This window comes from Lagenorhynchus albirostris, chromosome 2 (assembly GCF_949774975.1).
Source record: "Lagenorhynchus albirostris chromosome 2, mLagAlb1.1, whole genome shotgun sequence".
Taxonomy (NCBI): Eukaryota; Metazoa; Chordata; class Mammalia; order Artiodactyla; family Delphinidae; genus Lagenorhynchus; species Lagenorhynchus albirostris.
In genome coordinates this window covers 143,854,279-143,867,278 of record NC_083096.1, presented here as the reverse complement: position 1 = coordinate 143,867,278, position 13,000 = coordinate 143,854,279, and the positions used below count along the sequence as shown (strand labels likewise).

Genomic DNA, 13,000 nt, shown 5'->3' with positions numbered 1-13,000 from the left:
ATGGGGAAAATGGTAAGAAGAGTTAATTCCATGAGCATGACCCTACTGACATACCTCATTTCATGTTAAGTAAAATTATTTTCTGTTCAGAAACAATCTTTTCAGATACCATGATGGTGAATGTGGTACCCTGAAATCGAGGGATGGTGGTAATGGGAGAAGCACGGTGGTCTAGAAAGGCAAATTTATATCCAAAGTGAGTGTATATTCCAGTGAGAACACAGGTGATGTCTTTCTCTTGGTAGAGGTGGTCTGATGTAATCCACCTGTTACGAAGTGGCTGACTTATACTCCCCCCAGGGAATGGGAAATCAGTGTTAGTCTCTGCTGTTGGCAGATGGGGCTCTCAGAAGTGGCTATAGTCATGTCAGCCTTAGTGAGTGGAAGTCCATGTTCCTAAGCCCATGAGTAACTTTCATCCCTTCCAACATGGCAAGTTTGTTCATGAGTCCATTGGGCAAGGTCAAGGGTAGCTGTTGGAAGAGGCTGACTAACATTCATGGAACAGATCATCTTGTCCACTTGATTATTAACGTCTTTTTCTGATATTGCCCTTTGGGGAGCATTTACAAGGGACTCAAATTTATCTTCACATTCTGTGCCCATTCAGAGTAATTTACCTACATATATCTTCCTTAGACTGCTTGTACTCCTTACAAGTGGGCAACCATCCAGCCAAATCCTTAGCCACTGCCAATGAATCAGTGAAAATCTATACAGTCTGAACATTTGTTCTTCCAGGCTATACAGATAGGTCACTGCTCAGTTATGCCTACTGAGACTGTCTTTCACTACTGCCCATCAGAGCCATACATGAGCAGGGCTATGGTACTCCAGCTGTGAATTTTTAGCTGATGCTGGCATACCATGCAGAACTATCTGTGAACCAGGGTCAAGGATTTTCTTCCTCAGTCAATTGGTAACAAGTCATAGATATATGTTGAAAGAGAGAAGACCATGCAGCAGCAGTAAGAGCCACAAGTATATTAACCATTTCCTCATACAATTCTTTTGTGCCTTCAGAATCCACTCAAATTCAATTTTATATGTTTTAATGCCATTTTTGATCTAGTGTAGATCTGTATGCCTAACTTTACGTATTAGTGAATCAGAGAACATCCAGTTCATGGTGAGCAGCTCAACTCAAAGGTAACTTGGTGGCCATGGTCACATGGTAAGTCTCTACTAGTCTAGTGGCAAGCTAGGTGGTGTTTCCAAAAGGAGAATAATTATTGGCAGGTGATAACATAGCTTTGTTTGGAATCCTATAAACTCTGATCAACCTATATTTGCCTGCTAAAGTCTTCATACAGTATCCCTATCTGCCAGAAACTTCAAATAATATGGATCTGCTGGACCATATGGCCCAAGGGACAGAAAAACTAACTTGGTAACCTGTACCTGCTGCAGAGCCTTCTATTCTTCTGGGCACTACTCAGAATTGGAACTCTTCCAAGTTATTCAGTGAGTCAAAGTAGCACCCCCAAATGAGGTTTATGTTGCCTCCAATATCCATTGTGCCTCTTTCTTAGTGGTTGGAGGAGTCAGATGCAGCAACTAGTTTTTCATCTTGGAGCATCTGGACATGCTCCAGACCACTGGATGCCTAGAATTTACTGAGGCAACAGGCCCTTGAATTTTGTGGAACTTATTTCCACCCTCTGACGTGCATATATCTTATCAAACTATCTAGGATAGTTACTAATTCTCACTCACTATGTCAAGTCAGCATGGTACCACAAATATCCTGTGGTGTCCATTCTTGTGTAATGAGAAGATCAAGACCCATTTGGACTAGATTATGACAGGGGGTTAGAAAAATAATATAACCCTGGGGTGGAACAGTGAAGGTGTAGTGCTGATCCTTCCAGATGAAACAAAACTGCATCGTGTGGTCAACTGCATGCTGTGGTCAAAGTGTTGATTTTTTTGCAGCAATGAAACAACACCCAAACAGTACCTGCAATTAGAGGGACTACATGAATAAATCATTTGGAACAATCCACTTTCATTTTCTAGTATCTATCTGTCTTCTGCACAGGCCAAATAGGCAAGCTGAAAGAAGATGTGGCAAGAATCACCATCTCTGCATCCTTCAAGCAACATTAATCTCTCCAATGTCTCTATGTGCTATTGCTTTTGGTTTGTTATTTTGGTATGGGGAAGCACTTCTAGTGCCTTACACTTGGCTTTTGCTACCATAATAGCTCTCATTCCATGGGTTAGAGAACCTATATGGAGATTTTGTTAGGTATGTCTATTCCAATTATGCTTTCTGGAACTGGAGAGAGAACCATGGATTTGGTTTGGAATTTACTGGTCCATCATTGAGATGGACCCAAACCACCACTACATTAGTGACCTGAGCTCCATAAACCCCTATTTGACTAGTGGACTACCGTGACATTTTAGAACTCCAGTAATTAGTGTCAGTTCACAAAAATTATCTAGTAATCCGTTTTTAAAATCTGGTTATTTCCCTTAGCCTAATGCACCATCACACTGGCAAATGGTTGCAAATATCTGGGGGGGAAGCCTAGGAGGAAGATTTACAGTGTCAATTTTTAGGAGAGCAGCAGGGTCCTTCATCAAAGGCCATCTTTTATCCAAAGGGCTCTGGGTCTGAGAACAAGCTTAAATCTGGGATGTGGTTGAGCAGCCACCACTCAATTATATTGTAGTGATTCAAATTAGACCTATTTATTGAGCTAGAGCTTTTCCTCTTATTCAGATCAACTTAGTCTTTATAGGTTAAATCTGTCTCCACTGTGGTAGACAACAGCTGAAGTGTCTGTTTGGCTCTTTCAGCTCTTGTTTTGCCCCTGGATAACTTGGATTTTCACCTATGTAACAGTTCAAGAGTGAGCCGTGGCAGAGGACCAGAACAAATATTTTCCCAAAGAAGACATACAAATGGCCAACAGACACATGGATAGTTCCTCAGTATAACTGATCATCAGAGAAACTGAAATCAAAACCACAATGAGATGTTACCTCACACCTTTTAGAATGGTTGTCATCAAAAAAACAAGAGATAACAGGTGTTAGCAAGGATGTGGAGAAAATGGAACACTTGTGCACTGTTGGAGGGAATGTAAATAGGTGCAGCCATTATGGAAAACAGTATGGAGATTCCTCAAAAAATTAGAAGTAGAACTACCATGTGGTCCAGGAATTCTTCTGGGTACATATCCAAAGGAAATGAAAACACTATCTCAAAGAGGCATTTGCATCCTTATATTCATTGTAGCATTATTTACAATAGCTAAGACACTGAAACAAGTGTCCATCAACAGATGAATGGAAAAGGAAAATTTGGTATATTTGGAAATATCAAATATTTGGTAAAAAGGAAATACCAAATATTTGGTAAAAAGGAAAATTTGGTATATTCCACAGTGGAATAGTGTATAGGACTATATAGTGGACATCTTGCCGTTTGTGACAACATAGATGGACCTCAAGAGCATCACGCTAAGAGAAATAAGTCAGAGAAAGGCAAATACTGTATGATCTCACTTATATGTGGAATTTCAAAAAGCAAAACTCATAGAAACAAAGGACAGATGAGTGGTTGCCAGAGGCTAGGGATGAGGGGTGGAGGAAGTGGGTGAAGTTGGTCAAAAGGTACAAACTTCCGCTTATGAGATAATTTCTGGGATATAGTGTACAACATGGTGACTTTAGTTAACAACACTGTATTATATATTTGAATGTTGCTAAGAGAGTAGACCTTAAAAGTTCCTATCACAAGAAAAAAAAAAACTGCAACACTGTGTGCTGATGGATGTTACTTATTGTGACAACCGTCTTGCAATACATACATGTATGAAATCATTATGCTGTACACCTTAAACTAATATGTCAATTACATCTCAATAAAACTGGAAAAAATTTTAAATAAATAAAAATAAATTTAAAAAAAATATTGTGCCCTGGATTGCAGGGGCATTTATATGCAGATTTGGGGCTCCATATCAATTTAAGCAATCACCCACAGATGAAGGTACTTTGTGAGAGTCCATTAATCCAGTGGAGAAGTTCCAAAACACCATCGAAGAAAAAAAAATCTGAAAATAAATATATTGAAGAGGGTTAGAGAAAGAGTTTCACTTTGCCCATGTCACCTCTACCTCAAGGTGGCAGGACTTGGTGCCAGGAAGACCCTCACAGCCTGCAATTTTTCCCGCAGGAGAAAGGGAGAACATGTGAGTGAGTGCCTGCCTCTCCCAGCTGTGCTCGATGCTGCCCAAGAGGTCCACTTCCTTCTTGCCTAACTCAGGTTACTGAGGTGATCTGCGAGGCTGTGCAACTGGGAGAGGTGGGGAGCACAGGGACACAGTTGTGTCCCTTTGATGTACTTGGAATATATCAAAGGGACACAGCTTCACGCTTCTTCCTACCAACTGATCTGTGGATTCTATCTAAAAGGCCAACCATGAGACACTGGGAATGCCTTATCTTAACTGGCTCATGAGAACCCTCAACTCTCTGTGCATCTCCCCTATATTCACAACCTCCCCATGGCTGGTTCCCAGCATGAGCTCCTATGGACAGTGAGAGCTAGCACTTGCAGATGTCTAGCAAACAAGCACAGAAAGTGATCCCAACTCTGTAGGACTGGGAGAATGCTCATAAACTTGAGTATTTCAGGATACTGCCCAAGGGGGGAAAAGAGGAGGCCTTCAGCACCCAGCCTATCTTCGCAGGATTGAGAAAAGGCATGCAATCTTAAGAATTCTCCCCTAAGCGAGAAGTGTAGACTGGGCACATGCATAGAAAAGATCTGTAAAAGCCTCAGAATTCCTTGCTGGACTAACAAATGAAGGTATCTCTCTCCTGAAGCCAGTCAGTAAATATTGGAGGAGCTGACTTCTTCAAATGTGATGAAAACAATGCAAGACTTCAAGAAATATGAAAAAATCAAAGAAATAGTATACCACCAAAGGAACACAATAATTTTCTAGTAACCAGCCCCAAAGAAATGGAGATCAACAACTTGTCTGGCAAAGAATTCAAAATAATTTGTTTATTTTTGTTTTTTGGCCAAGCTGCATGACATGTAGAATCTTAATTCCGTGACCAGGGATCAAACCTGTGCCCCCTGAAGTGGAAGAATGGAGTCTTAACAACTGGACCTCCAGGGAAGTTCCTCAAAATAATTGTTTTAAGGAAACTCAGCTACAAGAGATCACACAACTCAATGAAATCAGGAAAACAGTATGTGAACAAAATAAGAGGTTTAGCAAAGAAAAAAATTATTTTTTAAATTCTGCAGCTGAAGAATAGAATGAATAAAATAAAAATGTGATAGGGAGCATCAACAATAGACTTAATCAAGCTGAAAAAAAAATCTGTGAATTCAAAGACGTCATTTGAAATTATCCATCCATCATCAGAGGAATACATAGTTTATTTAGCTAATTTTACACCTCAAGGAACTAGAAAAAGAACAAACTAAGGCCCAAGATAGCAGAAGAAAGAAAATAACAAAGATCAGAGCAGAAAAAGTATCAATATATGGACCAGAAAAATAGTAGGAAAAAAAATCAATGAAACTGAGCTGTTTTAAAGAAAAACAAACAGTACTGACAAATTTTCCTCTTGACTAAGAAAAAAGAGAAGATTCAAATCAGTAAAATCAGAAATGAAAGAGAAGACATTACGACTGATACTGCAGAAACACAAAGGAGCATAAAAGACCATTATGAACAATTATATGACAACAAATTGGACAACCTAACAGAAACAGATAAATTCCTAGAAATATAATCTGCCAATATCAAATAGATAAAAATTTTGAATCACTATGTTGTACACCTGAAACTAATATAATAATATTATAAATCAACTATACCTCAATAAAAACTTTTAAATAAAATAAAATTTTATTTAATTTTTGAAAAGACTGAATCATGAAGAAATAGAAAGTATGAATAGACCTATAACTAGTAAGAAGATTAAATTAGTAATCAAAAATCTCCCAAAAAAAAGAAAAGTCCAGGACAAGTTGGTATACCTGGTAAATTGTACCAAACATTTACAGAGAAATTAATGCCAATCCTTCTCAAACTCTTCCAAAAAATTTAAAGTAGATGGAACACTTCCATACTCAACTTGCAAGGCAAGCATCACCCAGTTAACAAAGCCAGACAAGGATATTGCAAGAAAAGAAAATTACAGACCAACATCCCTGATGCACATAGATGCAAAAATCCTCAGCAAAATATTAGCCAACCAAATTCAACAATACATTAAAATAATCATAAACCATAATCAAGTGGAATTTATTCTGGGGATGCAAAGATGATTCAATATCCACAAATCAGTAAACGTGATACATCACATTAACAAAATTAAAGATAAAAATCATATGATCATCTCAATCGATGCAGAAGAAGCATCTGATAAAACTCAACATCCATTCATGATAAAAACTGTCACCAAAGTGAGTATTGAGGGAATGTACCTCAACATAATAAAGACCATACACTACAAGCTCACAGCTAACATCATACTCAATGGTGAAAAGCTGAAAGCTTTTATTGTAAGATCAGGAATAACACAATGATGCCCACTCTCACCACTTTTATTCAGCATAGGTCTAGAAGTCCTGGCCAGAGAAATGAGGCAAGAAAAAGAAATAAAGTTATCCAAATGGAAAAGCAAGAGTGAAATTGTCTCTATTTGTAGATGACATGATATTATATATAGAAAACCCTAAAGACTACCAAAAAAACTGTTAGAACTAATTAAAAGATTCAGTAAAGTTGCAGGATACAAAATCAACATACAAAAATCACTTGCATTTTGATATGCTAACGATAAACTATATGAAAGAGACATTAAGAAAGCAGTTCCATTTACAGTCACATTAAAGACAATAAAATACTTAGGAATAAATGTGACCAAGGAGGTGAAAGACTTGTACACTGAAAATTGTAAGACGCTGATGAAAAAAACTGAACAAGACACAAATGGATTGGAAGAATTAATATCAATAAAACACCCATGCTCCCCAAAGTGATCTACAGATTCAATGTAATCTTTATTAAAATTCCAATGGCATTTTTCACAGACACAGAAAAAAACCCCTAAAATTTATATGGAACCACAAAAGACTTTAAATAGCCAAAGCAATCTTAAGAAAGAAAAACAAAGGTGGAGGTATCACTTCCTGATGTCAAATTATATTACAAAGCTATAGTAATCAAGTAATCAATCAATCAAGTAATCAATAAAATATAGTAATCAAGACACTATGGTACTGGCATAAAAACAGACACTTAGAACAATGGAATGAAATAGAGAAGCCACAAATGAGCCCACCAACTAATCATTGACAAAGGCACAAAGAACATAAAATGGGGAAAGGATAGTCTCTTTAATGAATACTGTTGGGAAAACTGGATATTCACATGCTAAAGAATGAAACCAGACCTCTATCTTACACCACTCACACAGATTAAAGACTTAATGTAAGTCTGGAAACTGTCAAAACTCCTAGAAGAAAACACAGGGAAAAAATTCCTTGATATTGGTCTTGGCAATGGTATTTTGTATTTGACACCAAAAGCACAGGCAACAAAAGCAAAAGCAAACAAGTGACACTACATCAAATGAAAAGGATTTTGCACAGCAAAAGAAACCAATAACAAAATGAAAAGGCAACCTGTGGAATGGGAGAAAATATTTGAAAACCATATATCTAATAAGAGATAAATATCTAAATATATATAAGGAACTAATATAACTCAATAGCAAAAAACAAATAATCAGAATTTAAAAATTAGCAAAGGACATGAATAGGCATTTTTCCAAAGAAGACACACAAATGACCAATGGTACATGAAAAGATGCTCAGCATCACTAATCATCAGGAAAATGCAAGTCAAAACCACAGTGAGATATCACCTCACTCCTATTAGAAGGGCTATTATCAAAAAAACAACACAAAACAAATGTTGGTGAAGATATGGAGAATAGAGAACTCGTGTGCTATTGGTGGAGTAATAATAATGTAAATTATTACAGCCATTATGGAAAACAGCATGTAGTTTCCTCAAAAAATTAAAAGTAGAACTACCACATGATCCAACAATCCCAATTCTGGATATATATCCAAAAATAAATGTCTTGAAGAGCTATCTGTGCCTCCATGTTCATTGCAGCATTATTTACAATAGCCAAGATATGGAAACAACCTAAGTACTCATTAATGAATGAATGGACAAAGAAAGTATGGTGTATATATACATATATATATATATGTATATATACACACACACACACACAATAATGGAATATTATTCAGTTACAAAAAATAATAAAATCTTGCCATTTGCCACAACATGGATGAACCTGGAGGCCATTATGCTAAGTGAAATAGGCCAGGTAGAGAAATCCAATTACTGTGTGGTATCACTTATACTTGGACTCTAAAGAAAAAAAGTCACATTTATAGAAAGAGAGAGTAGAATGGCAGTTGCCAAGGATTGGGGAAATGGTGAGATGTTGGTCAAAAGGTACAAACTTTCAGTTATAAGGTGAATAAGCTCTAAAAATCTAATGTACAGCATGGTGACTGTAGTTAATAATACTGCATTTTATACTTGAAATTTGCTAAGAGAGAAGACTTAAGCTTTCTCACCATACACACTCAAAAAAGGGTAACTATTAGGGTGATGGACATGTTGATTAAATTAATTGTGGTAAATATTTCACAATGTATCAATATTTATATGTCAAATCTACCATATACACTTTAAATATATACAGTTTTCAATAGATCTTTATTGGAGTATAATTGCTTCACAACACTGTGTTAGTTTCCACAACGAAGTGAATCAACCATATGCATACATATATCCCCATATCCCCTCCCTCTTGAGCCTCCCTCTCTCCCTCCCTATCCCACCCCTCTAGGCGGTCACAAAGCACCAAGCTGATCTCCCCATGCTATGCTGCTGCTTCCCACTAGCTATTTTACATTTGGTAGTGTATATATGTTGATGCTACTCTCACTTCACCCCAGCTTCCCCCTCCCCACCCTGTGTCCTCAAGTCCATTCTCTATGTCTACGTCTTTATTCCTGCCCTGTCACTAGGTTCATCAGTACCATTTTTTTTTTTAGATTCCATATATATGTGTTAGCATATGGTATTTGTTTTTCTCTTTCTGACTTACTTCACTCTGTATGACAGACTCTAGGTCCATCCATCTCCCTGCAAATAACTCAGTTTCGTTTCTTTTTATGGCTGAGTAATATTCCATTGTATATATGAGCCACATCTTCTTTATCCATTCATCTGTCGATGGACATTTAAGTTGCTTCCGTGTCCTGGCTGCAATGAACATTGTGGTACATGTCTCTCTTTTAGAATTATGGTTTTCTCAGGGTATATGCACAGTAGTGGGATTGCTGGTTCATATGGTAGTTCTATTTTTAAATTTTTAAGGAACCTCCATACTGTTCTCCATAGTGGTTGTATCAATTTACATTCCCACCAACAGTGCAGGAGGGTTCCCTTTTCACCACACCCTTTCCAGCATTTATTGTTTCTAGATTTTTTGATAATGGCCATTCTGACCGGTGTTAAGTGATGATACCTCATTGTAGTTTTGATTTTCATTTCTCTAATAATTGGTGATGTTGAGCATCTTTTCATGTGTTTGTTGGCCATCTGTATGTCTTCTTTGGTGAAATGTCTATTTAGGTCTTCCGCCCATTTTTTAGTTGGGAGTGCTTGTTTTTTTGATATTGAGCTCCATAAGCTGTTTGTTAAATACATTATATTAAAATTGTTTTCAATAATTATATTCAATAATTATTCAATTATAATATATTCTATTATATTTGAATATGATATATAATATTTATTACATGTATATGATATATGTATATTATATAATATATTCAATTCAATAAAGCTGGAAACCAAACAAAACATCTCCCAAAGCTGTTCCATTAAATTCTATGGCTTCAAGAAACTGTTAGATGCTCATTGAATATCATGATAATATCTTCATCAGCAATCTATAGATTTAAAAAAATAAAAAAGATAACAAACTTGTGCTCTTTGGGAAAAACAGTCTCATCTGGTTTGCTTGTTTTTGTGTTTTAAAATACAGAAAAGTACCATAAAAATTATAATAAAAAGTCATATGTGAATTCCCAGAGTAAACAAATATTGATATTTTCTCAAAAAAAAAAAAAGATTTGTTAGGTTGCATCCAGATGAGCCTTAACTCTAGTCCTAATAAAGCTCCACAACTAAGACATTCCTCTTCTAAGAACTCTATCTGATGCCTTGTGTTTTATGATGCCTCCCCACTCCAGCTTTGCACACAAAATATTCCCAGCCCTAGGTGAATGTGGGAAACGTTTGGCCTACTGCTTTCTAACAGACTTTCTCCAGCATCAAATAGTGTCCTCATTTGCGTTCACAAATTAATGCTCATCAAAAGACTCAGGGGGAACGCTCTGCAGATCTCCAAAGCTCTTTCTTTGTGCAGTTCCCTCCTCTCTGGCACTCTGCTTGGCTAATAATAGCTGCCTTCCCCTCCAAAAACTCCAGTATCTATCTCCTCAACCCAGCAAGACCACCAGACTCTGAATTTCCCTTCCCTCCACTATAATGTAGAAACTTCCTCCAGGGAATAAGTTGAGGAAATCAAGGGGTTTGCTTCATTAATTTCCCATTTCTCAGGGTTCACAGTCTTGCAAGGCCTGTTGCCCAATGTCTGAAACATTGTTTCACTTATTTTGTCCGGTTTTCTAGTTAAGTGGAAAGGTAAATCTAGTCCCTGTTACTACCTCATGGCTGAAAGTGTTAAGTCCCTCCTAACTCTGGTTTTGCATTCCTCAAATCTATCTTCTTCCTTATAAAGCCAGAGTGATATTTCATAAATGCAAGTATAACATTATCTCTCCTCACTTAAAACCCCTCAATTGCTTCCACCTGACACTAATCCCATTCTTAAACTCTAGGTTCCTGTCATGCTAAGCAGTCCTGGAATTCATCAGGCTGTTTCATGCACCTATGCTTATTTTACTCCCCACTCCTTTAGCCTTTAAAAGATAGCTCTTGGGCTTCCCTGATGGCGCAGTGGTTGAGAGTCCGCCTGCTGATGCAGGGGACACGGGTTCGTTCCCCGGTGCGGGAAGATCCCACATGCCGCAGAGCGGCTAGGCCCGTGAGCCATGGCCGCTGAGCCTGCGCATCCGGAGCCTGTGCTCCGCAACGGGAGAGGCCACAACAGTGAGAGGCCCGCATACCGCAAAAAAAAAAAAAGGGCAGGGGACTTTCTTGGTGGCACAGTGGTTAAGAATCTGCCTGCCGATGCAGGGGACAAGGGTTTGATCCCTGGTCCAGGAAGATCCCACATGCCGCAGACCAACTAAGCCAGTGCACCAAAACTACTGAGCCTGCACTCTAGAGCCTGTGAGCCACAACTACTGAAGTCCAAGTGCCACAACTACTGAAGCCTGCGCGCCTAGAGCCCAAGCTCCACAACAGGAAAAGCCATGGCAATGAGAAGCCCGCGCACCACAACAAAGAGCAGTCCCCGCTCCCCGCAAGGAGAGAAAACCCGTGTGCAGCAACGAAGATCCAATGCAGCCAAAAATAAACAAATTTTTTAAAAAAAGAAATGGTAGTATGTGAGATGACAGAGGTATTAGCTAATGCCATGGTGGTAATCATTTTGCAATATAGAAGTGTATCAAGTCAACATGTTGTACACCTTAATATTACACAATGTAATATGTCAATTATATCTCAATGGGAAAATGAAAGGCACAGCTCTCTATATCCTTTATGAATACTTCAATAACCACTCACTGCATCTGGCACAGTCAATTCCTTCTTCCTTTGTACTGACGTTTTATCTAGTACTGAATTCAGTTGTTGTTATTATTGTTAACCCTATTATTATCTGTTCATCACACATATATTGAAATTAGTTGTGGGCAGGTGCTACAGAGAGGTGTAGAGGAGCGAGACCCTGGCCCCTGATGCTCCTGGCCCCTGAGTTCACCCCGCTTCTCCACCCCTTGGGCCTGACCGGCCAGCCCCAGGAGTGCTGCGAAGCCACCAGACCCTGGACGCCTGCGGGTCCCACATGTCCCCAGAGCTAGACCTAGGTCAGGTGGCAGCTCAGTGGCCAGGCTGGACTCTGAGCATCCTGGTGGTGGTGGCGCACTGACCTAACAGCTCTGGCCAGAAGTACCAGTTGGTGGTGGATGGTGGGGTGGCTTGGGCAAGTTGGCGCTCCCCATCCGACTCGTACAGTCCTCTTTTGTAACAGATTGTGAGCCAACCAGCTGCTTTGTGTGTGTGTGATAGATGACAGAGCAGCCCAGTTAGATGTTCTGGATACAATAGGACAAGAAGTTTGGAGCTATAAGAGAACAGTTCCTGAGAACTGATGAGGGCTTCCTATTGCTCTTTTCAGACATACATAGAAACAGTTTTGAAGAAATCTGTGAGTTTCAAAGACAGACTCTCAGAGTAAAGGATCATGATGAGTTCCAATGATTTTAATTGGTAATAAAGCAGACCTGGATCATCATAGACAGGTAATGTAGGCAGAATAGCAGTTAACCCACAACTTAAGGTAACATACTGTGGGGGTGTCAGCAAAGATTAGGATGAACGTAGATCAAGGTTTCCATGAACTTGTCTGGGTTATAAGGAAATTTCAAGAGTGGGAATGTCTTTCTTCACCAACGAGGAAAGAAAAAGACAAGAAAAGCTGCCATTGTGTCATTTTCTAAGAATTATTTGAGTTTTAGCTACCCACTGCCAGGAAAAGCCTGCATCTTCTTCTTCTCTCCTTACAGTTTACATCATATTGGTACCTTTCTAGCCTTAGACAAATGTTCCTGGTAGCCTTAGACCAAGAAGCTGGTTAATCCTTTCCATGAAGCTAACCTTATGGTCATTTCAAGACAGATTTAAAGGAAACACTAAGGATGATTCAAAAATTAGCTGATTCC

General features: G+C 38.6%; 1 pseudogene; it reads left to right on the top strand.

Moving 5' to 3' along the window:
- On the top strand, window positions 1-12,778 carry LOC132515549 (ras-related protein R-Ras2-like; annotated as a pseudogene).
- Window positions 12,779-13,000: the final 222 nt, after the last annotated feature.